The 27,022-nt window shown below is 40.1% G+C and overlaps 1 protein-coding gene and 1 long non-coding RNA gene across 2 annotated transcripts in view; one reads left to right on the forward strand and one right to left on the reverse strand.

The window, feature by feature from the left end:
• RYBP (RING1 and YY1 binding protein) overlaps nt 1-27,022 on the reverse strand; it is an 80,185-nt gene that overhangs the window by 3,267 nt on the left and 49,896 nt on the right. The window lies entirely within an intron of this gene.
• On the forward strand, nt 9,795-15,069 carry LOC132678752 (uncharacterized). The gene is made up of 3 exons (XR_009609799.1): nt 9,795-9,907; nt 14,090-14,318; nt 14,750-15,069. It is a non-coding gene; the product is annotated as an uncharacterized LOC132678752 (long non-coding RNA).

Below are 27,022 nucleotides of genomic sequence, written 5' to 3' on the forward strand. Positions count from 1 at the left end.
AGGACACCCGGACATCAGTCTAAGAGAACCTTCCACAGGGAAGGAATAAAAGGTTAACTGCCAGCCAAATCACCAGGCCCACCCAATCCGAGTTAGAGGTGCCTGTCTCATTCTAGAACACTCTACAAAGTTCTGTCACTTACAACGCTGTACTGTGATTGCCAGTCAACTGGACACCCCTCAGTGGCAACCTCACATCTTAATCATTCTTGTCACCATGTCATTCAGCACAGTGACAGGTGCTCAATAAAGTTATCTACTGGATGAATAAAGAATAAACGAACATAGCAAAGACAAAGTAAAATGAGGATGAACAAGAGGGCCCAAGCTTCAATAACCAGAAGGAGGTCAATGCCGACCACCAGGAGAGCAAGCTACATGGGATCAAGGGCTGCGAAGACGGACGGACGGTCAGCGCACTAGTACAGAGATGGCCAATAGGAACCCTTCTGAGAACTGTGGTGCGAAAGTGAGCACGGCCCTGGCCATTGTGGAAAAGTTAGCAGGGTTTGAGACTGCTATAGGAAAAGAAGACTTAAATCATGCTGTATGCTGAAACAGACCGGAGGCAGGCAAGAGAGGTTAATTCATGGGGTAAAGGAGAGACCGTACAATCAAGACAAGTCCTGGGAAAGGAACGGGGACACGTTCTTCTAAAGCATGAAAGGGATGCTAAGTAAATGGGGGTTATGGGCAAAATTTGGGAATGAGAAGTCAGAGAAGAGATTCCGAAACCAGGGACCTTAGAAGCAGTGCCCGGTTCAGTGAGTAGCAGGCACTAACATTAGCAGAAACGAGAGCTAATGATGAGCGGAGAGAAAGGGAAACTGCTTCTTTTGAGTACAGCTGACCAGGTTAGTTTCAGGTGATTCAACAACTCTATATGCTGTACTCACCCCAAGTGTAGCTACCATCAAAAAGAAAGCTACTTGTATTTCACGAATGGCCCTTAAGGGCATGAGTGGGGGGACCATAAGAAGCTGTGAGGCAGCCAGACATCACACGTGTCCAGGACGGAGTACCCCGAAACGAGGCCGGCTTGCCAAGGCTCCAGGCAGACTGTGGACAACAGGTGAGGTGCCTGCGGTGTGTTTCTGTGCCAGATAAGCATTCCCTCAGACTTCAGCAAAATGCATGGTCTAAATTCTTCAGCACATGCAAACCATGATTCACTATCTACAGGAAAAAATCTATATATACCGAAGGTAAAAATCAGCTGTGATTCCTAATACACAGCACACATGCACAGCCATGTGATGGCTTGTACCTGCTAAGAAAATGAATGTCTGACTACAAGAGTGAATGCCGCTCTCCGCCAATGGTTAACCAAGCCACAAGCTCAGAAAACGACAAGGACCCAAGGCTATTTGTGATCTGATAATAAGCAAATAAGCAAGGAATAGGGGATGTCTGCTAAAGACATTTGTGTTGTTTCAAAGGTATTACTGTGTTTTATGTCATCCATTTCCAAAGTCACAACCTAACTCCTCAGTCGTTACCTGACCCCCTCCTCACAAAAAACCCTCCAAAACTGAGGAATATTATTGAAATTGCTATTGCCAAAAAAAAAAAAAAAAAAAAAAAAAAAAAAAAAAAAAAAAAAATTACTATCGCAGCTTTTTCAAACTCTCTCCCTCCAACAAGTCCCATAGAATTTCTAAGAAAGATTAGGGTACAGAGGATGTAGGAAATAAACCTAGCCAATTTTTAAAAGATTTGATTTTTAAGTACTCTCTACACCCAACATGGGGCTCAAACTCACAACCCCAAGACCAAGAGTCACATGTTCTCCCGAGACAGCCAGGTGCCCCAAACCTATCCAATTTTTACCAGCTGCACAGTACTTTTCTCAATCAAGTGCATACCAATACTTACTGGTTCAAAAAGCAAAGCCAACTTTTTTGCAAGGGGAAGTTTAAGAAGACCAGAAGGCCCACCCGTGTGCACCTGCCAAATAAAAGTGCCACCCCGTCAGCACTACTCGGGCAGCTCCTGCCATCTGTCCCCTCTGGTTCCTAGGCTTATGCTCTGACTGCATGTGGGACAATGGGGACGCCCCATCTCCATGAGAGCTGCACCCACCTCACTCCAGTGAGGCCACCCCAGCCTCTCTAGGCTAGACATGGCGAAGTGCCTGGAGTAGCAGAGGCAGATCCATTTCCCAGCCATCACAAGACAGGCACAACGTGAAGCTAGATTTAGCACAACTCTAGGAAGAACTGTCTCCAAATTACAAATTAAGAAGATTGAGGACCAGAAAGATAAACTTGTCTAAGGCTAACAATTAAGTGGCTGAGCTGGGATTTTTAACCCAAATCCATCTGGACTCTTCATGGATTCCTATTTTGAAGGTAACCTCAAAAGAGTCTCTCTGCCTTAAATAGCCCAGACTTGTCTACTTGTGTGCGTGTGCGACTTGGGCCTGAGGTACTAGGGATGAAAACCTCAGGTCAATCCGCTGAGCTACACAACTCACTGACAATGCCAGGAGCCTCATTAGCCTCGTCATCCTCATTGTGGCAAGAGGACTACTTGGTTGTCCCTAAGGGAAGAGAAAAGGGCAGTGGAAGCTACCAAGAATGCTTTCCACTGCCTGCGGAACATTCCCAGTAACAAGGGAACACCTATCATGATTATGTGATACTGCTGATCAGTGAGAAATCATTACTTCCCGCAGATTTACATAGCTCACTGCATCTTCTAAGTGTCCTACAACGCACAGTGTAGACAGCACATTTAGTGGGCAGAACTTTCAACATGTTGCAGAAAGTCAATCCTTCAGTATGCAGCTGCAGAGTCTGGGTTCTTCAAAATTATGTTTTCCAACTATCAAACCTAAAATAAACTATTAATAGCCTTCAAAATACAGTGGGAAACATAGATCAAAACATATGGCTTAAGCTTTTGATGTCTAAGCCTTGAACTAAAGCCAATAAACTAACAACAACATAAAACAAAAACACTACTGGAGAAGTGTTATATAGTAAACAGGGGTTCTAGTTTCTTTAAAAAGAGTAAAGCTGACACTGAACAAGTTTTCTGTATCTTCCTCAAGACTTTTTTATAACCAAAAAAAAAAAAAAAAAAAAATTACTCTATGGGTTTATGGTTGCTGTCTCAGTAACATTTACAAATGAAAATCTGCTGTGAAATTTCAGTAAAAGACATCATCAGGAAAACGTGTCTATTTATTTGCTTTTAAAACAGCTTAATATTTCAGGGGTGTCTGGGTGGCTCAGTGAGTTAAGCATCTGACTCTTTATTTCATTATCTGGCTGAGTGTGGTGCCTGCTTAAGATTCTCTCTCCATCTTTCTGGGGCTCGCACTCTCTTAAAAACAAAAAAACAAGAACCCAGCTAGTATTTCAGAAAAGTCCATTCCATGAAAAGTGAAGCAAATCTTCATCTAGGGACAGTCTTAACTTTAGACAAGGAAAATTTTCAGAGTTTGAACATACATGAGTGAATGAACACAGGAAGAGCACAAAACAATCTTTCGGAATTGTTTCTGGTATGTGTACTCATGTCACTGGGGTAAGCACAGACAGACCTTTTTTCTTTCTTTTTTTTAAAGGCAAACCATATTTTTAAGAGGTGTTTCTACCATATACCCTTTTCCTTGTTTGCCTGTATACTCAGGGAAACCTGAGATTTTACCGCTCATTTCTCATAAACTTCTCTATATCTAAGCTACCTAACAAGCAACATCACAAACCACCGTCTTGTGGTTCAGGCAACAAAGAGCAAGAAGAATCTCTAACAAATTGTATCTTTCCCTTGATTATGTTCAGCTTTTCCTAAATTATCATTTGTGCATTTTGCCAACTTAGAGAATTCCATCTGGTGTTTCACTTTTCAATTAAAATACCCTAAAGGCTCTGGAATCAGACAATCAACTCATCCATTAAAAAAAACAAAAAAACAAAACAAAAAACAAAACAAAAAAAAATGGTGTTTTACAAACTTGCCAAATCGTCTTCACTGAGCTTATACAGTCCTTGAGTTCTCTGGCCATTTACATCTCCCCAACCTTTTCCTTGCTTTGGTGATCTGCTAGGTGAAGAACTATTAACTTCTAGGATTTAACAGCTGTTAGAATGCTTTTCCATTTAGCTCACTTCTATCAGGACCCAAGATTCTTCATGAGAGACCACATGGCAATACAATTTTTTTTTTTTTTTTTAACGTTTATTATTGAGACAGAGAGAGAGAGAGCATGAGCAGGGGAGAGGCAGAGAGAGGAGGAGACACAGAATCTGAAGCAGGCTCCAGGCTCCAAGCTGTCAGCACAGAGCCCGACGCGGGGCTTGAACTCACAAACCGCAAGATCATGACCTGAGCCGAAGTTGGACACTCAACCAACTGAGCCACCCAGGCACCCCGACCACATGGCAATATAAAAGGAAACTTGACATGACCAATTTTCCTGTCCTTACATGCAAAAGGTCATCCTACACATATTGTTACACCAGCTAGGACAGATTCTACGCCACCCACAGTGATTGAATTTTTGTATTGATGATGCCCCCCCCCCCCCAAAAAAAAAAAAAAAACACAGCAGCTGGGAACACAGCACAGTCTGTATTTATGGCAAAGGCAATACACATGTTGGGTCAACAACACTGGCCACTACACACTAATGGCCCCTGGCTTTGATGACTAGTACAGAAAAGAGGCCCTACAAAAACAACCTGTTTTCTATTCATTTTACCTACCGGCTCTTGAGCCATTGTATTTTTTTTTTTTTTTTTTTAATACCAAAGATAACCCAAAGTAGAAATGCTGCAAACAGAACACAAGTTAGAATTCCAGCTTTGACACCAAGGATCACAAGCCTAATGAGTCGAAATCATTTGTTTTAGTTTAAACTAATTATCATATTCAGTTCATTCTAGCCCTTTCTGGATTCATTCATAGGCTAGACTTGCGGCTCAGAAATGAAATTAATAGTAGTGTCACGGTGAGTATGGTTGATAAGTTGTCTCTTTGAGAGGCTCAGGGTAAGGGTAGCAGGAGTGCGATTTCTAGGTCAGTAGAAATGTAACAGCTACTAGGAAAAACTTTATGGAGAAGGGCAGGCCGGCAGACAGACCCTAGTGTGGGTCAAATCCGCATTCATATGGGCTTGCTTTTCCTGCGCAGATGTTTAGTTGGGGCAGGCAGAATGCAGTTAGTAGGAGTAGTGTAGATAATAACGTGTTGGTGAGTAAAGTTAATATTCCATTTATTATTCCTTTTTGGATTACACCGAATGTATAGAACAGATTTCAAGTTAACAGGCTACCTTTAGGGCTCTTCCCCTTCTGCGTGTACTTATATATATATTTTTTTTAACAACTGTTGCCTCACTTTGTATCTTTAACAGTTCTAAAAGGTAACTTAGAGACTAAGATTCTCAGTTTTTAAAAATGAGAGGATTAACAACTAGACCAGAGAAATGGAATCTCCAGACTATTCATGTGGTGATCTTTCAGCTACACCATGTGAGGCTAAGACTTTTTTAAATAAAGGGTTTTAATATCTTAAAAACCTCTGTACTTTTTCATATTTGTTCAAGTGTTATAGGACAGTATTACTAAGAATCACCAATGTGATCAATTGGCCCAATGAAGAATAACAGATGAAGAAACACAGCAGATAATCTGGTTTAAAAGTAAAACCCCAGGGAATTCCTAGGTACGTGCTTTGTTTGCCACTATTTTATTTTAATTTTTTTAATGTTTATTCATTTTTTGAAAGACAGAGACAGAGCACAGGCAGGGATGGGGCAGGGGGGGGGGGGGGGGCGCGTGGAGACAGAATGTGAAGCAGGCTCCAGGCTCTGAGCTGTCAGCACAGAGCCCGACACGGGGCTCAAACTCACGAACTGTGAGATCATGGCCTCAGCCGAAGTCGGATGCTCAACCGACTGAGCCACCCAGGTGCCCCAATGTTTGCCACTATTTTAAAGGGAGGGTTATCTTAATAGACCACTGTGCAAATATTCATTATGTTCAGCCATGGGAAGATGAAACCAGCTCCAACCTAATTCGTCTCTGATGCAGGACATACAAGACTTTGTTGTACCAGGTGTTAGTCCCAATGACCAAGGTACCCTTTCCGCTGGCTTGTTCAGGCCCATGTGAACACTCCTTAGACCTAGCTGGCTCTCCTCTGAAAGATGAGTACCCCTAGCTGTCCCCTGAGCCGCTCCTGACGCAACCTCCAGCCATGCTGCACCAGGGTGAAAAGAAACCTATGTGACCTTGTGACCTACACTGAAGCCAACCATCATAATAAGGATAATTTTAAAGTATCTTTTTCTAAAAAAATGTTTATTTATTTTTGAGGGGCAGGGGGGCGGTGCCAGAGGATCCCAGGCAGGCTCTGTGTGACAGCAGAGAGCCTGATGCAGGGCTCCAACACACAAACCGTGTGATCATGACCTGAGCTGAAGTCAGACACTCATCCAACTGAGCCCCCAGGTAATCCCTAATATGGATACTTTTAAAAGTCAACTATCACTTTACTTTGCTAGGATCATATACATGGTATGGCATTATTAACTTCTCCCCGCCTTGCAAACAGTATCTCTTCTTGCTGTTCTTTTTCTCCCACACCATTCTTTCCTCTCTCATGTAAATATGTGACTTCATGAAATCTCTCAAATCCTCTGGCTCATCCTTTAGAATGAGCCACTAAGTGACCCAGGGGGTCTCAGTTACTACCATTTTAGGTTACTCCTTCCCAACAGTACACATCCTTGAAACAGGGTAACCACTCTACTCTGTACCAGAAAACTCAAACTTTCTCTCAATTCTGACTCCAACTATCAAATTTTTTTTTTAAAACAAACCATCCCCTTTGTCTGTCTTTCCTTCTGCCGTCTTCACAGCCTAGAAGGAGAGCATGGACTCTGGAGTTAGGATAACTTTATATAATAGGCTCTGCTACTGGAGAGCTCAGCAGTAGTAGTAACTCAAAAGGGAATGGGCCCTATCTCATTTAATAGAGCTGAAGCGAAGATTAAACGAGGTGAAGTTCACTTAGCTTGTCATAGGACATGTACACAGAATGTATAAATACTTAACAAAATAATTCCCCTTAGAAGTAATATATATACACTACTTTTCCAGCTGCAGATGTATCTACCACCCTTCCTCAGGTACTGGGAGGCAAATATAAAGGTTTACAAGTGAGACAAGTTGGTAAGCCCTGCCCTAGGAAAAGGATTCTAGAGACACATATCTTTCACAAAAGTTGGTGTCCCAAAGCTAATTATGCTGTCTAGCTTCAACACAGCAGCACTAAGCATCCTCATCAACATGGCTACCAATATTTCTACATACTTCAGAGAGCACTTTGGCTGTAGATATTCCTTTTAAAAGAGAACGCCTTCAGGGGAAGCTACCAGGCTTCAACTGTACAATATCTACGGTATTACCCAACTCTCACCAGACACAACTTGGTTAGGAACAGCTGACTCCAACAGAACGAACACAAGCATCATTCATAAGCAGCAGAATCGACAATGTTCTATTCCAGATTAAAAACTGCCATTTTGAAAATTCAAATGTCTCTTATGCCCTGAAACACATGACTTTACAAATAACCACCACTAAGTACAGGCACCAGAACTTTTTTTCTAGAACTCAGAAACATATTCAAGTAGGTAAAAGAGCAACAAATGGTTTAGAGTCTTGGAAGCAAGACCTGTATTTCATAAGCAAACCTGTGAGCAGTGAGTATCTCAGCCCCACAGTTCTCAAAGCATGGTCCAGAGATTCCTGGGGGTCCTCTAGAACTTTTTAAGGAGGGTCTACCTATGAAGGCCAAAACTATTCCCATAATAATTTTCTGTAACTTTTACTTCCACAATAATTCTAAGATATCACTTGCCTTTTCACTTTCCAAAGATTACATGACGTGTAACATCACTGCTCTGACACCTAATGAAATGTATGTCTGTACAACTGACCCTTGAACAATACAAGTTTAAACCACATGGGTCCACCTATACAGAGATCTCCTGATACAGTACTGTAAATGTATTTTCTCTTCCTTATGATTTTAATAATGTTTTTTCTCTAGCTGACTTTATTGTAGGAATACAGTATGTAATATAAAATGTGTTAACTGTTTATGCTACAGAAAGAGAAGGTAATAGCAGGCTATTAGTAGGTCATTGCTTTCTGGGGGGAGTCAAAAGTTATATGCAGATTTGACTTCAGGGGTGGGGGTGGGGGGGACTGGCGCCTCTGACCTGCGTGTTATTCAAGGATCAACTGTATAGTTTTGTGTTCTAAACATTTCTCAGTTTTCATTTCTGATATGGAAAACATCTATAGACACAACCAACATGATGCGAAAGCTCCTCGGGATCCATAATAATTTTATCAACAATGCAAGAGATTCTCTGGCCAAAAAGCTTGAGAACTGCTATCCTAGGACCATGCCAAATTATTTTTTTCTGTGCAAGCCTGCTTCATTATAGGCAAAGAAAGAAGAGACTTTCTTTAGATGGCAACTTCTAAAATAACTCAAGCTTAAAATCTTCCTTAGCAAAACTTCAAAAAAGAAACATGAAAAGCAACATTACCTCCAACTGCAGGTTAAAAAAACAGTTTGAAAATAAAGAAAAATTTTAAACTTACTAAATATCAGAACAACTTTCAAGAAGTGGGCTTAAAAGTATTTCAACCATAGACTATAAATCTGGCTTCCTTCCATTTCCTCTCCCCTGTGGTGCCTAAAATAACAATTTTATTGTGGTCATCCAAATATTTTAAGTAAATGTCCCATAATAAATATGCCCTTTAGATCTCCCACAGCTATCTTTCCAAAAGCAAGCCCACTGACAAAGAATGTACTAGTTGACTTTATATAAGGAAAAATGTTTCCTAAACTGTTTTTAAACTGGACCTTCTTTGAAGGTAGCTAACTGAATCTCTTTTTTTAATGTTTATTTATTTTGAGAGAGGGAGAGGGAGAGGGAGAGGGAGAGAGGGAGAGGGAGAGGGAGAGGGAGAGGGAGAGGGAGAGGGAGAGGGAGAGGGAGAGAGAGAGAGAGAGAGAGAGAGAGAGAGAGAGAGAGAGAGAATTGCAAGCAGGCTCTGCACTGTCAGCACAGATCCTGATGGGGCTCAATCTCAAGAACTGAGATTGTAACCTGAGCCAAAATCAAGAGTCAGATGCTCAAGTCACTGAGCCCAGCAAGGGTTCCTAAGTGAATTTCTTTTTGATACCTCCATTCATTATTTTCAACATGAATTTTATTCTACAGCAAAAGACTTCAGTGTTCAGACTGAAAAGGTCTTTTGCTTGCTGAGGATTTGGTCTGAGTAAGTGTTTTAGGGAATACTACTCATACTGGAGGCAGCCTATCACCGGAGCCATTGGTCATGTGACTACAGGTGTGGTAGCAACACTCTTCTCTTCACCAGCCCCCTTTAGAGGAAAGCCCAAACAGGCATCTAATCCCTAATTTCTGGGCCAGCATCCCCTACCTCTCAAACTTCATTTGAATAAAGGGGCAGAGACATGGCATGCCTTGTGCTGTCTCCTTTCCCAGTTTCACGTCTGGCATTCTGGCTTTTGTTTTGAAATTCACTAAACATGTTTTTCCTGGTGCCTACCATATGCCGAGGCAGGGTGCTGTGCACTTGGGATATGCATGCATATATGCTCATTATCCAAGGAGTTGGTAAGACATGACATAACAGATACCAATGGCCGAGATCACTGGTGAGGGTCCTCTGTGTTTTATGGGGTGCTCCCTGACACACAAAGCGGATCATAAGACTTAACAGGTGAGATGCCTAAGCTTTCCCCCTTCTTGCTTTCTGTACTTATTTTGGGACCTAACTCGGTGACTATGAGTACTACCTTCTCTAAACTTCAGTTTCCTCACTGGCAAAGGAGATTAGAGGTAAGTGATCTCTAAAGTTCCTTTAGCTGAGACACCTGTATTCAATATTTAATAAAGACAACTACATAGAGTATTTGTTCTCAAGGTAGAGGCAGGTTTTCAGTTTATGCTGTTAGTAACTCATTTAGCCTCTTATTTTAAAAAGGATTAAATATCATGGGGTACATTCTACAAACTATACTGTTGGTTTAGTGACTATGATATGACCTCTCTCTCCTGCTGCGAAAGACATACGAAATTACCTTATAAATCATGTCATTAATTTAGAAGGAATCACAGAAACTACAAATCTCTAAGCAAACCACATTTTCAGATGCAAATAAATCCAATGATGAACCAAGGTTTTCTCTCTCCAAGAAACACTTTACAACAGCAATCCAATCTACTCTGCAAATTACTTTAGTTGTCAAAGATCCCATTTAAAATTCATTTAAACACTTCAAAATTACAGTTCATGTCACAAAACTGGGCACCTGCAAAGCACACAAAAGAATTAGTAAATCTTCAAAGGGGAAAAAAAAAAAAAGGCAATTAGATAACTCAAAGGAATCTGAGGTCTAACAAGTCCATTGCCTTCTTCAGCTCTTGGGTTTCCTCACCCGCAAAATTAAAGCATTGGGCTTCATTAAGGTCATCGTTTAAGATTCCTTCAAATCTAATCCTTGAAAAAACCAAACCAAAACGTACATACTAGACAGTAACCGTTCTAACAAACATGGCTAGAGCTAGTTCATGGTCAAATTATCATGTCATAATGGGTTTCCTACATCACTGGGAATCAAAACTTAAAGCCCGCCATCACTTGGCAAAGAGGTTCACTGCAGGGTTTTTCAGCCTCAGCACTGTTGATCTTTTGGACCTCCTAACTTTGCTATAGGGGCTGTACTTAAGCACGGAGGAATATTTAGCAGCATCCCGCCCCCCACCTACCAGATGCCAGGGGCACCCCGATCCCCAAGTCATGACACGCAGAAATTTCTCTAGACACTGCCAAATGTTCTCTAGGAGGCAAAATCACTCCCAGGTGAAAACCACTGTTATGTACAAGATTATCATACAGAGAAGCAAAATATCTACAAAGATGGGAAAGCGGCCCAGAATACAACAGTGCTTCTGTTAAAATGTTATCGAAAGATATCCACCAGAAACATCTGTAATGTGTTCATCATCCTAACTATTGGAGGTTACCAGAGAGTGAGATTTAGGAAGAACAATCTGAAGAACTTTGAATATATTAACAGTGGTTTTTCAAATGAAGTCGTATGATCACTCTTCTCAAACATTTTGCGATACTTTTACTAAAATAAAGTTCTATACCTCACAGCAACACAAGGATTTACCTGTCAGATATATCATTTACACTGACATTAAACAGAAGTCTTTGGTAATTTCATATAGAGCCAAGCATCACACATTTGGTCGGGAACATACCAGTCGCTGAGATCTAAGTAACAGTGTTTTTTAATGTGTAGCACGTATTCTAAGGGGGAAAACCCAAGGTAAAATGTAAAGCAACTTCAGTATATTAATAACCACGAGACCGGTCTGACCAATCACCAAAGAGAAGGCAGAGGAAAGACTATTTGACGGTCTCTACACAATTTCAACTCTATTAAGATCATCTAGATTTCAGGCATTTCAGGTGAATCAGTTTTTATTTCCAGTAAGGGAAGGGAAATTTTAGGGTTATCTCATTTCAAATGGTTGACAAGCTCGATGCGAATGAAGGCGAGAACTCTGAAACCACCAGTAGCTCTCAGCAAGAGAAACTAGCACTGGAGTTTGAGAACTCCTTCAACTCCATGAACAGGATTTTGTTTTGCTGGGACAGTGTGGCACAGGCCGGAGATCGGGATTCAGAGAGCAACTTAAACAGTACGGTAAATCTTTGAGTTAAGTATTGGTCCTATTTGTTACACAGGGATGAAACATTTCTCAGAATCAGAAAATAATGAGAATTATTTGAATAAGAATAGAAGTTTCAATAAAGACGAGAATATTTTGAGATACACTGTCAGCAGTCACGTATCACACCCCCAACAGGTCCGAGCATGCACCTTATCTTAGTGCCTAAGAAATCAGTGATGCAAGTATCAAAATCTATGTCAGATAAGGAAAACACATTTGTTGGAAAATGCTGATAGCCACGCCTCCTAGAATGAATACTTTTAATTCTGAGGGACCGAAGGAAGTGTTTAGGACACTACATTAACCAACATCTCTATGTAAAAAGTGAATTCTGTGCACAGCCCCTACCCACCCTTGAGTACTTTTCTTCCCTTGAGCAAAATTCTCAGAACAACTTTCCTAGCAATCAAGTGTGGTGAGCTGAATGGGCGCTGCCTAATGCTTTCAGTGTCAAATAATGTGTTACTAGTATGGTCAGAACACCTTCCCAGGAAGATATACTCTCTCCCCTTCCTCATTCTTAACATGCTACTGTGACCTCAGAACAGGGGCTGCTTACCTCCACTACTTATCCCTACAACCCCACTTCTAGATCTTCACTGTCTTCCTCCATTCTAGCTCAGGGCCGAAACACCTTCCTCCTCAATGTCCTACCTGCAACGTCCAGTCTTGCCCCTAGTTAATCCCACATGACCCTACTGAGACCAAGGGTCTGAAAAAGAAAGTGTAATTGGCGATTTCTCTGTTTAACATCTACCCCCGACCATGGTTTACAGAAGTAAATCTGAACTCCCGAACTTGATGCAAGGGGCTCCTCACAACTCGGTTCTGACGATCCTCTCCAGCTCACCCCGCCTCCACCACAGCCTGCTCCTGAGCTCTAGCTTAAGCCACACGGACTTGAGCCCATCTTTTTCAGAAGATACCTTTTATCTCTTGCTGTATTTGCTCACCATACTGATCCCTTAGCTTCTGAAATGTCCTTGCCCATAACTGATGTGCAAAACCCATACGTACCTAAGACCCAGCTCAAATGCTGCTTTTCCAAATTCTACTGGTTAATACCGGTTTGTGGCCAGATTTTCAGGGTTCCCTAACACCCCTGGACCTACCTCTACCACTTAATACTCTGTATTATAATCACTCTGTCTCTCCTTACTAGATTATGAACATCTGAGGCCATACTGACACTTTACATTTTGTTTTACTTCCCAAACTTGCTTCAAAATAACTGACAAGAGCTCAGTTAATGCTGCCTGCAAGAACCCAGGTCCTCTGTACAATGTGGTGCAGACAGCAAGTGCTGTATCAGCATGTGACACAAGATTGTATTATTATCATACTGTACATAACAGTCTCTCTGGGACTCAGAACTGAGGGACTTGGTACAACTCCTCTTTCACACTGCCATTCCCCAGCAAAACACTAGGACACAGGAGGTTCTCAAAGAATATCAATACCTACTCCAGAGGCAGAACAGCTCCCAGTTTAAAAGAGGGGAAGAAAGGAGCAAGAAAATGAATGGGGAATGCACTGCACCCTCTGAAGAGGCACTGTGTCACGTGTCCTGCACGCATCACCTCACAATCCTCACAACTTTCCCAAGTCGCTGAAGGGACCAAAGCCTGAAGGTCCAATGGTAAACAGAAGGCTAGAGCCGGTAGAGTCTAATCCAAGTTTATGCTCTTTCCACTAACCCATACTGCCTGCCCAGTGAACCTCGAGAAGGAAGAAAAGAAGTGAACTGAAGCCAGTGAAAGTGAGGAAAACACAAGAGAAGACTATACCACAAGAGACACAGAGGCAGAGACAAAGAGACAGAGAGAGAGGGAGGGAGACGGAGATCGACTCCAAGAAAGAACAGCCAATATTGAAAGCTGCAGCAAATGAGGACACAAAAAACAAGATCTCTGAATCTGCTAATCAACGAAGTGCATTTGCAAAAGAAATGTTTTTCTATTCCTTCACTACATAACATATGTGCCCCTTCACCTTTCCTCTGACCTCAAATATCCCAACTCTTTCAACATATCCAACCTACACTCCACAACTATATAGGTATGGAAAAAGCAGACTCTGACATTCTGTTGTACGATGCCTGTGTTTTTAAATATCTAGAGCCCAGGAATTGGTACAAAATTCTTAGGAAGTCAAGTCTAAGGAATGCTCTTCATCTTTTCCATTTCTTTAGCAAAGTAAAAAGATCTATGGGTACTAACAAATGACTTCTCAAAGCATTGCACAATTAGTAAGTCCGCTTACTTAACCTTACAGGAACCACACTATTTTCAAGAGTAAGCACTGTGGCATCAAGTGGGATCCTCATACTACCAGCAAGCTCTCCAATTACACAGCTTTATCTAAATCCCTGGCTTGTAAGAAGGGACATGCGGATACACAGAGACGGTGGTGTGGTGCATACCTGCAAGTACCCGCACCACTCTGGAACAACTTCTCAAGCTGGCACTCCACTCCACATCAAGTATCTGCCTTTGGCATGAAAGTAAGCCAATCTGCATGCCTTGTAATAAGTTTCCAACAGGGTAAGGATCCTACAGGTTCCAAAAATGACTCTTACATGTCTTTGTTTGAAATGGGCTTTTTCTGTTCTTAAACCAAAGTGCTACAACTGCACTTTGTTTGAAGGTTTGCTGAAAATTTGATTTGTTAACTGGCAAAGATAAAATAGAGATTTTTCAAATTCTTTGTTTTAGAAGTCTGAAAACACAAATGTTTTGTTTTTAACTAATTTTAGAGTTGCAAGAATGGTACTCAGCATATACCCCTCACGCGGCCTCTCCTGATGTTAACTTCTTATATAAACATAATTATCAAAACCTGAAAATTAACACTGGGGTACAATACTGTTAACTAAAATGGACACTTTCTTTTATTCTCACCACTCGTCCCACCAATGTTCTTTTTCTCTTTCAGGATCCTGTCTAGGCTCGTGCATTGCCTTCTATTGTCAGTTCTCATTAGCTCCTCAGTCTCCAGGTCTCTGATGACCCTGAAACCTTTGAAGAGTACTGGTCATTATTGTGTAACAACATCCTTCAATTGGGGTTTGTCTGATGAGTTCTCGCGAAAAAAAGAAGTCACCCATTTTCACAACACCAGAGCCAAGATGTGTATCCTCCTGTGTGTCTGTTTTCACACCTTATTAGTAATGTTAACCATAACCACTTGGCTAAGGAGGTGTCTGTCAGGTTTCTCTAAAGTTACTGTCTTTTAAATAAACATCTTGAGAGGTATCTTGAGACTATATATAAAAATATGTTGTTTCTCCTCAAACTTTCACCTATTAACGTCAGCATCCAAATGTGGACTGTGCAAAAATTACTATTTTTACTAAAAATTACTATTTTACCATTGGCTTTGCCCAATGGTGGCTTTCTGGGTGCCTCTTTCTTTCTGTATTTACTAACTGGGATTCTCCTGGAGGTAAGAACTGTCTTTTCTCTGCCAGTATGGATTCATGGATATTTACTTTATCCTACAGGTTAATATCCAATATTGCCATTATTTATTTTGTGTCTCCAATCACTTCAGCTTTGGCCACCAGGAGCTCTTTCTTCAGGTTCAGTTCTTGTGACAATCCCTCATCCTTTTCTGAGGCCTTAAAACTCTACAAAGTTTTAGGATCAGCTGTTCCTAGGACCATTTCACATTCCTAAGCACTGTACCCAAAACCAGTTACAGCCCAGCTAGCAAGGAATAAAACACCCTAACTTACCAGTCATGTAAAGTGATAGATAAATCACTACATCCTGTCCCAATCAGCATTATATTCCACACAGCACAACTATTAACAAAAACGGGTGATGCCTAAGCAAATGGGAGCTCTAGGTATCATTATGAGTACATTTCCTCCAAAGGTACTATTTTAATGCCTCTTCTAACAGAAAACTGCTGTGTTCTAAAGACATCCTTGATCACCAAACAATTTGCGGCCAGAGGTAAAAATGCCAGAAAGAACAATGATAGATTCCAGTTAGGTAGAAAGTGTTCTCTAAAACACATTCAGGGAGGGGGACTGTGGGGGGGGGGGGGGGGGCAGACTTCAAACTCTGAAAGAACCTGGAAATATTTTGACCAGGAAAAGAAAAGAGCGCAAAAGCCAAAGCTGAGTGCATGCTCCAAACAGCAAATAGCCTCTGATGGGGGAAACAGAAGCCACCCCTGCCCACTTTGTGAGGCTCTGTCCATGGCCTTGGAAGAAATAACTAGCGGCACCTCCAAAAGGACTTCCCTTTGCTTTATAGGTGCATGCTTACCTGCCATCCAAGGAAAACCAATGGAGGCAGGTAGTAAGAGTAATTGGTGCTGTGGCCTGCTAACTAGAACAACTTTTGCCTAGGATACATTTTAAGAAGGCACAATTTACATAAAATGCACACAGTTTTAGCATTACAGTTTAAGTTTTGACAAATGTATACAGCAGTAGTCATCACCCCCAACCCAGATTCTTTTGTGTCCACCTTCCCAGACAACCCCTACTGCCAGCTCCATGAGGCTACCAATTTGTTTTTTGTCACTATGGTTTAAATCTTTGAGTTTCACATAAATGAAATTATATAGCATCTTTGTTTGTATGTAGTTATTTTTGCTTAACATAGTATTTCTGAGATTCACCTACGGTGCTGTATTTTGCTTACCCAGTCTCCTAATGATGGACAGTTGGGCCACTGCCAATTTTTAGCTATCATGAATAAGGCTGCTATTAACATTCATGCACAAGTCTTTGTGTGAACATGTTTTCATTTCTCTTGGCTAAAATTCCTATGGCAAGTATATACTTCACTTTATGGTAAGTGTATATTTAACTTTTTAAGAAATCGCCCAACTATTTTTCAACGGGATTGTGCCGTGTTACATTTCCTCCAGCAAAGTATGGGTATTCCAACTGTTCCACATGTTCAACAACCCTTGGTACTATCAGTCTTTTTAATTTGAGTAATTCTAGTGGCCGTACAGTAGTATCTCAATGTGGTTTTAACATGTAATTCCCCAAAGAATAATGATGTTCAGCCAATGTGTTGCCTAGGATGTACTCTTATACAAGTGCAGTTGATGCCTTACCAGAAACAGTAAGATTTTACAGTATTTGTAAAGATCAAGAGGCTTTCCAATATGGTAACTGTTGAAGCTGGGTGACGGGTAGAGAGACTGTGGTCTCTACTTTTGTGTCTAAATTATGTTTATTAAGAATAAATAAACCAGAAGCCTGCTGGGTTGCATGCCCAGAGAACGTCTTAATGTTTTAACTGAGGTAAAGAACTCAGAAAAGAATGAGGTAAAGACAATTACTTGTCTGATTCTGGTACAGAGTAATGAAATAAAGCATTTCTGATTCTGACTTAAACAGCCTAAAGAAACTATGAACAAACTCCTAAAAATCAGCCAACTGACCCAGATGATTAAGCATTTATGTACTATATAGAAAAGTTTGTGTAAATCAGTGAATTAGACGCAGACACACAGGAGACAAGGGACCAGACCAGTAAGGATAGCTACCACTTTAGATGACAGAATGAAATTCTGAAGAGGTTCAGCAAACTGGAATAATGGACTTGAGATCAGACAATAAGATTTCACAGGACAGCGGTATTAACGGACATAATCTGCTTCTTGTACTTCTTAATCTGAATGCGACTGGTCCAGTCAAGAGTCACAGATGTTAAGAAAATGGAATTTTAGCTCTGGTTCTTTATCAATTTGCAGAATAATAACCAAGAAACACAGCCTTCAGCCTCAGTTTCCCCAGTTGTTAAAGAGAAAAGACCTGTCCTATGTTCCTCCCATAAGGTTAAGGAGAAAATGTTGGACAAGGAAAACAAACACTTGGGGAGACAAGTAGAGAAGACCTATTTTGGTTTTCATGTTCACATACACTTTTGCACACATGTTCAAATTTTAAAAACTTTGATTTTAGTAAAAATGGAAGACTATCTCCCCATATGTCATAACAACATATGCCTCAGAGGACTGATGCTACATAAATACCCCAGCAAGAAAAACAGACAAGCCTTCATTGCCACACCACATTTACTGAGTACCAGTGGGGGTAGGTACGCCCAGTGCCAACCAGGGTTAAAGAAAAAGAGCTTTTAAAAATTATACTCTATATTCCTATTATTAAATATTTCATGGAAAATAATTTAACCCTGATTATTTTAAGCTATTACAGCGAGAGTCCCTGGAAAAGTATGAAAGGTGGCCCCAGTCCCCCACAGTCCACACTACTGTTTTCATCGGTATGTCCATGACAGTGCCATCTCTGCTACCCCAGCAGCTGTCTAGTTCCCGCTGTTAATAAGGAGCCATCCACACACACACTCAGGAAGCCGAGAATGCACTTGTAAAAGAACATGCTAGAATTGAGAATACAATGTTTTCAGAAGCAGATTACAATGCTCTCAACTTCTGACCGCTAATCTGGCATCTTCCCCAAGTAACTTTTCAAGAAACTTGTTCTCTGTAAAAAAAAATTTTTTTTTAATGTGTATTTATCTTTGAAGGAAAGAGAGACAGTTGTGTGAGCAGGGGAGGGGCAGAGAGAGAGGGAGACACAGAATCCGAAACGGGATCCAGGCTCTGAGGTGTCAGCACAGCTCGAGGGCTCGAACTTACAAACCCCGAGATCATGACCTGAGCTGAAATCGGTCGCGTAACCGACTGAGCCACCCAGGTGCCCCGAAACTTGTTCTCGAGTTATTACTACGTTAAATCCATCAAACAAAAATACACTTAAAACTTTCTCTTATACTTAACTGTTCTTAGTAATAAGTCACAGCCAAGTTATCTCACTATGCACACACATCCAACCTATAATCTAGTAAGAAAAACTTGAAAAAACAAACCAACCAGTAGTCATCTTCATTCTACAAGTAGAAAGTACTATCTCACAAGAATGACATCTACAGTTAATATCAAAGCTGTTCCCTTCAAACAGCAACATACACACACACACACACACACACACACATATATGTACATATATATTTTGACAGCAGGGTGGGGGTGGTATTCTGTTTTCCTAAAGAAAGTTGTGATTCGTTTCTTTTTTTTCTAGTAATAAAAGTTAATTCTAAAAAGGGCTAAGTGTCTGTGATAAAAGTATGAGTTAGAAGCCAAAGCGGTAATGAGTGTAAACATTTCACACATTACAGTTCCCAGGGTAATCTTATTGTAGTTACAGGATTATTAATGCCTTCCAAAAATGTTAATAGGTAAGAGAATACCTACAGAGGTTGCTGGAGTATGCTCAATACCCTCTCTTGTGCTTAGTTTCAAAGAATGGTATGACTTGATCGTGTGAAAGCAATGCACAATCAGAAGAGGCCATCCTTCAAATTTGGAGTGTGGATCTTTTCCCAGGCTGGTGCTAGATGGTATGAGCCTCTCCTGTGAGGCTGGGCATCTGCACGTGCAGCTCCCAGCCAGCCCAGCGATCACAAGGGTCAATAACTGATACACTGACAACTATTCTATTATTCACTTTCAGTACAGTATTCAACAGATTACATGAGATGTTATTATAAAATATGCACATCCCCACAAAAAAAGGCCTTGTATTACAAAATAGGCTCTTATTTTAAAACAGGCTTTGTGTTAGATGATTGTGCCCAACTAAAGGCTAACATAAATGCTCTGAGCACGTTTAACATAGGCTAGGCCAAACTGTGATGTCCTACAGGTTAGGTGGTATTACATGCACTGTAGACTTATATTTTCAACTCACAATGAGTTCATTAGGAACATAACTCCATCCTAAATCAAGGAAGACCTATTAACTACTTTTTCATAATAGTAATTTCCTTTATTTTTACAGATGAGTAAAGAGGCTTAGAGATAACTAGTAATTTTCTCAAGAATCCGAGTGTCATTTACCACACAGTAACAACCAACGACCTAACCAAGACTCCTAATCATTTTTCCCAGTTTATAATAGAAGGGTCATTGCCTAACTAAAACTCTTACTCATCTATTCCAAGCCCTAAACCCAAGCGATGTCATGTTTCTTAATCTAACCAGGTGTCAAAGGGAAATTTTTACACTCCCACTTTCTAACACCAACTGAGATGTCAACAATTTTAATGTGTGTTACTATTTCAAAAGATTAAAATGTGGAAGGTGATGTATCAGAATGGGCAAAACAGGGTATGATTTGATTTACTCCTATGGATCACTTAACTGGAAGTTACCACTGCAATAGGTATGGTGCTTAAAAATTAAACTGCATGAACTTAAAAATACTCTAATATTCTAGTTTTGAAGTCAGACTGGACCCCTCCCTTTCTATTCCAAAATAGTTAGCTCTCATTAATACATAACTTAAAGCTCCACTTCAAGGAAATGTCTGTTACCATGTGTCTATCAATTGCTATTTAAAAAAAAAAAAAAAACCTTAAAAAAATAAAAATTTTCACAATGATCCAGGACAAGTATTCTCCTTAAAACTGCATTTTATTCTGCTGTTCTGGGGCCCAAAGAAAAAAGCAAGAGCATGGGTTAGTGGAGGATATTATGGGTTATCTACAGTAATAAATTTTCCCAGAAAAATACCAGACTTCTGTCCCGGAGATAAATTTATTCACTGTCCTAAGTGCTAAGGAAACAAATTAAGAACACTACCTATGTATCTCAAATTCTTCAGTACTTAACATGGGTCTTTGGGTGGGGTGTTCTATGGAAGCTTTTGTGAATATGATAAAAAGTATTAATCTACTCAGAAAAAAGTGCACAAACAAGTAAATATCTGTGTGCAATTTCAAATTTATAGATCCCCCAGTTATAGCTGGTCCAACAAATATAAAAACAAACAAGAATAATAGGGATGACTGGCCAAGATTCCATCTGGAAGCCACAAAATCTCCAAATGTTACTGTTCAAGCCGACTGACTCTTATCAACTAGGAGAACTGCAAATTCAGCATTTAAGGTAGATCATGCCTTTAACAGTATCCAAAAACTTAGCTAAATTAAAATGACTGAAAATGGCCAAATGCCATCCTACCTTTTTTTTTTTTTTTTTTTTTTGCCATCCTATCTTTTTTTGGTAAGATAGAGTCACCTGTATTGTTTCTGTTAGCGTGCAATTTAATCCTTCCATCTTTCCCTCTCCCTTTTCCCAACCCTGTCACCACCATTTATTACAGAGAAATTAACACAGAGTTTATATTTAAAAAAAATTTTTTTTTAATGTTTATTTATTTTTGAGAGAGAGGAAGAGAGCGAGTGGGGGAGAACCAGACAGAGAGGGAGATACAGAATCCAAACCAGGCTCCAGGCTCTGAGCTGTCAGCACAGGGCCTCATGCGGGACTTGAACTCATGAACCACAAGATCATGACCTGAGTTGGATGCTTAACACAGAGTTTATATTTTTAAACTTGCTGGGGAGCCTGGGTGGCTCAGCCAGTTAAGTGTCTGACGTCGGCTCAGGTCATGATCTCATGGCTTGTGGGTTCAAGCCCTGCGTCAGGCTCTGTGCTGACAGCTCAGAGTCTGGAGCCTGCTTCAGATTCTGTCTCCCTCTCTCTCTGCCCCTCCCGCCTTGTGCTCTGTCTCTCTCTCTCAAAAATAAACACACATAAAAAAAATTTTTTTAACTTGCTTATTTTTCTCTTAAGTTGAGTTTTTGCTGTGTGTTTAACTTCCTTAACGAAGTATTTTGTAATCAACAGTTTGCTTATTCTTTTTTCAAATCTGAGCCTCTGTAAAATATGATCTTGAAGACGATTACCAACATCTAGCATTACAGGACTAAGATCTGTTTCTTTTCTCCTATGACACCTTGAACATTAGCCCTGAATTCAAAAATCTGCACTTTTGGGGCGCCTGGGTGGCGCAGTCGGTTAAGCGTCCGACTTCAGCCAGGTCACGATCTCGCAGTCCGTGAGTTCGAGCCCCGCGTCAGGCTCTGGGCTGATGGCTCGGAGCCTGGAGCCTGTTTCCGATTCTGTGTCTCCCTCTCTCTCTGCCCCTCCCCCGTTCATGCTCTCTCTCTGTCCCAAAAAAAATAAATAAAAAAACGTTGAAAAAAAAAAAAAAAATCTGCACTTTAAATTTCTCTCAGAATAGAGATTATTTTGAAATATGTTCCAACACGAGGGAATAAGTCTTTATACAAAGGTTTATTCAGTCTCCTTCACAGCTGAATCCACTGGGCCCACTGTGAAAATATGAATATGAAGAGAATTTGGCCTTAACTCAGTCAGATGGTTGAGTGATGTGATGAGGGCAGACTAAAATGGGGTGGGGATGGGTAAGATGAGTTCCACAGGCCTATGTAGCAAAGCCATCCATATGGAGTGTGTGTGTGTGTGTGTAATGAGATAATCCCAGTTGAGGGCAAAGGCAACTTCCAAAAGCAGAAATGTGGCCTCTCTTGGAGGTCTCCAAATGAAATCTCAACCTGCCAGATAAGAACCTACTCTTTCCCACCAAACAGCCTTCCTTCCAGGTAAAACAGTACTCTACTGTTAACTGCCTCTTGTTCTTCACCATGGACTATAGCTAACAAACAGAATTAGACTTAACTGACTTCTGAGTTTAAAAAAATCATGGCTTTCTCCCTTGCTCTCTCTTGGACCATTGTGAAAAGCCGGCAGTCATGGTCATGAAGAATCTTACAAAGACTCAGGGAGAGGTTCATATGGTGAGCAACCAAGACCTCCCCTGCCATGCCTGCCAACAGCCAGCAAGGAACTGAGGTCTTCCACAAAGTCATGTAAATAAGTCATTTTGAGAAGCAGGACCCGCACCCCCCCCCCCCAATACAACCCCAGTCAAGCCTCCAGATGACTGCAGCCCCACCAAACATCTTGCTACATACATTCTTATTAGGGACCCTGCCTGAACCAGAACCATCCAGATAAGCCATTCCTACATCCCTAACTCTTAAGAAAAGATATGACAATTGATAAAGGTGGTCAAAAGCTACGAACTTCCACCTGTAAGATTAAATAAGTACTGGGGATGTAAGGTACAACATAAAGAATACAGTAGCACTGCTCTCTTGTATATCTAAAAGTTACTAAGAGAGTACATCCTACAAGTTCCCACCACAATGGAAAAACCTTCCTCCTCACTTTTTAAAAAAAATGTATGTGGTTAAAGATGTTAACTAAACTTTGGTAATCATTTCGCAATGTATGTAAGTCAAATCATTATGCTGTACATCTTAAACTTATGCAGTGCTGTATGTCAATTATATCTCAAAAAAAAACTTGAAAAAATGTGTGAAATAATAGGTTTAAGTTGCTATTTGGGGAATCATTTGTTACACAGCCATAGATAATGCATACACACACACACACACACACACACACACACTTCTCAAATATACAGTAATTTTTTTATAAAGTAAAAAAAAAAAATGCCTAGAAAAAAAAAAGATTCATGTTCCAGGTTATAAAACATCTACTACTTCCTACAAAACCTTTAAAGGTTATACATCCTAATGAGATCCACTCTAGGGAGAATAAAGGTTAATTTGAGAAGCCAGAAGTGAATCTTAATTAATATAAGTAACCCAGCTGACCTCACAGTCCAGTCGTCAGATATTCAATCAAATACTGTCAATAGTTACTGTATTCCTTTAGAACAGGGATCAGTGAACTTTTGCTGTAAAAGGCCAGATAGTGACTATTTTGGGTTTTGTAAGCTAAGAGGCAAAAACTAAAGAGTATGGACACACTTACGTAACAACCATTTAAAGCTGTAAAGAGCATTCTGAGCTCCCAGACCCTACAAATATAGGTGGTCAGCTTCCGAGTCTAGGCTACAGAAAGTATATGGTCTCTCATATTAAAGCAATCCAAAACTTTCAGGGTCTGTATTTCAAAGGACTTCCCCCAAAGGTTGCACATTATGCAAGTACTGGTAAAGCAACAAGAAACCTTATAACTAGTTCCTAAGATGATAAGGTCTGCCATTCCAAAGTTAACAAAATCTCAATACCAGAGTCAAAAGAACAAGGATACATTCCTGTCAAACTGGAAGATGCAAATGTGTTTCAGTAAGAATATTAAGGGCAAGAGAACGATAATGGTAATATTGCCAGCAAATAAATTTATCATTAAACAAGGGGTCTGAGTAGCAAAAATGGCATAGTGGCTAGCCAATACAACAAAGAAACACAACTCACCTTCAACAATTCCCATTCTCTGGCTTCCAACAATTCCCATTCTCTGGCTTTAAAACTCATCAAGTTACAGATATACACACGCACACACACACAGCTTTGTAAACTCAACTTATGTGGATCAATGGGTGCCTGAAATAAGGTTAATCACATTAAATTAGCCCTCATCACACTGTAAGAGTCAAGAGACCTCCAACATCTAGTCCTTATACTTTGTGACTAACTGCTCAATCTTTGCCCATTTATCTTCACTGGGATTCGTATTCTACGTGATGGAACTAGAATTTATTATATCTCTGAATCTTGTGAATGGCAAAAATCCATGACCATAGGTGTATCTATTTATAATAAAAAGAAATCTAAAATAAGTTAATTCTGTCTCCTTAATGGATTTAAGGCAGTACACAGGTGTTCTTATACTAAAAAGAGGCAAGAAAACCAAGAGGCAAGAAAATACTCCATTTGCTCAAGTTCTCACATAGAATTCTCTAGCCAATGAAATGTTTTCTTAAGGGAAAATATCACTAAAGAACTTGAAATCAGTATGGCAGGCCAATCAATGACCCTGAAAACCCCTACAGGAAAATAACAGGATCAAGCTACATCTGCCACAAAAGAATAGCCAGGTAGTTACTGGGAAATTAGAGAGAGGCTTGCACTCAACTTGTCTACATGGTATCCTACTTGATGGATGAAAGCATTGAGGGAAGACATTATCCTATCTTTGGCACATAGTGATAGCAAGGATCCAGTCTGAATCCAAGCAGAAACTGCTCAAAATCTTCAATATTTTAGATATATTTAGCATAAAATTGTGAATGTACTTTAGAGTCCATACTGAAGTAAAAAAATTTTTTAAATTTGAAAAATAATTTTGATCTTTAGGAAAACTGGATGTTTTAAGAAAACTTGTATTTCCTTAAATTTATTTCTTCATAAATTTGGTGCTGCACCATGGCTAATCATTTTCTGGCTAATAAAATCTATTTTATATATTACTTTAATGAGGGTCAAACAGAGGGAACAGAAAAGACCTAAATGTTTCAAAATAAAGAGTGCAAATGAAACGAGTATTTATTAAAAAATTTTTTTCTAATGTTTATTTTTGAGAGGGGGAAGGGAGGGACAGAAATAGAGACACAGAATCTGAAGCAGGCTCCAGGGCTGACAGGCTCTGAGCTGTCAGCACAGAGTGACGCGGGGCTCTAACTCACAGACTGCAAGATCAGGACCTGAGCCCAAGTCGGATGCTTACCTGACTGAGCCACGCAGGCACCCCAAAACTAGTATTTAAATGAGCAGATTTGGGACTTGAAAACAAAACAAAACTTAACCATTATTCTCCTTCTTCTGTGTTCTACAAAGGATGAGATGGCTTACAATATTTAAGTTGCAATATTTATATATACAAATCAATATATTTATTTATATATACAAAATCAATACTAAATGAAAAATAAAAGCAGAAAATGAGGACAAGGAAAAAGAATATAGAACACTGTTGGTATATAGTTAATCAAACTTCAAATTCTGGCTCTGTGTTTTCCAGGACTCTTAGGCACATGTGAAAACCACTGAGTAACAAGCCTGTGTGGCCACTTGATCCTCAAGGGAGAGTTTAGGAGCAAATGGACTAAGGAGTCTCTCTAACCTTCCTTTAGTATCAGTAATTTTTTGTTTTTGTCAATTTTTGAGAGAAGCTAAACAGAATCAACTGGAGGAGAAATTTTTTGGCAAGGGCCCAGATACTAACCAGCTAGAAGTTAAGTGCTGAGGCAGGACAACAATTAAGACACTTAGCACCAGGCCATCTACCCACTTGGGGAGTGAACAGCAGAGAAAGCTATAGGCAAAGTGTCATTTTTTTGTTATTTGGATACCCCATTTACGCACATGTACAAGTTCTTAAGCTGACCTCCCTGAAGTTCTGCATCACAGGCCATGTAAGGTGATCCTCACTTGGAAAATTTTCAGAAAAGGCGCCCCCACCAAGATCACAGAAAGGTCTTCCGGATCCTGCCATGGATATTCTGGCTTTGCTAATGCTTTCCCGTGTGTTTAACCACTAAATAAGCATAAACTTCTGGCAAGGCCAGTTATTAGCAAAGAACACTGATAAATCTGTGATTTTATTCCCTGGATAATTAAAAAAGGGGATAACTAAGGTGGGAGGGAAGCCAACTACAGTTATAATTTTTCCCTTAGCTTATGTATTAGAATGTCTTATTTTAAGCTGTGAGATAAATCCAGACAAAATATAGTAGGCAACTATGTTCTATTGGTTCTTCACAATTAAAAAATATTTACACCAAAGTCTTTTGTTTTATAGATAACAACAACAACAACAAAAGCAGATACTTGTGTTTTGCCAAATGTTTTACTGTTATTTTGTCTCTCCTACCTCCTGGGAGAGAGGAGAATCTTATAAAATTCACATATATATCCTGAGTATTTACAGATGGATGAAAATACATTATCAGAAATTTGCCCTAAAGAATCATCTGCTATCAAAAAGCATCAAAAATTAATGAACTGGTTTGCCTGTGAATTTTGGACAAAGGAATGGATCATCTCCATCTCTCTAAAAACAGTAACAACAACAAACCAAAAAAACCCCCAACCATCCACCGAAGTCACAAATACCTTATTTAAGTCAGTAAGTTTTGCTAACCATTTGACAGTGGTTCCACTACAAAATAACTGCTCTTTATTATTTCTCCTCTACAAGTGTTCTTACCATCCATCCCACAAAGTCCAAGAATGACAAACAGCCGGCACCAATTCTCGTCCTTCCAAACCCAGAGCAAACATGGCCAAGCCCAAATGAGGCTCCAGATTCCTCAAAACTACATTCCAGGAAGCTGTTAAGATCAAACCCATAACCTACTCTTTTCTCTCACCTAGTACTTCCAGTTCCTTCTTTCTCTTCCACTTTAGCCTCTATACTATTGCCAAAATCATCTTAAAATACAACTTTGATCCTGCCTCTAAGATCTTAACAGTCCTTCAACCACTTAGAAAGTAAGTCCTAAAGCCCACAATGTAACATGACATACAT

The sequence above is a fragment of the Panthera onca genome, chromosome A2, assembly GCF_046562875.1.
Source record: "Panthera onca isolate mPanOnc1 chromosome A2, mPanOnc1 haplotype 2, whole genome shotgun sequence".
Classification (NCBI taxonomy): Eukaryota; Metazoa; Chordata; class Mammalia; order Carnivora; family Felidae; genus Panthera; species Panthera onca.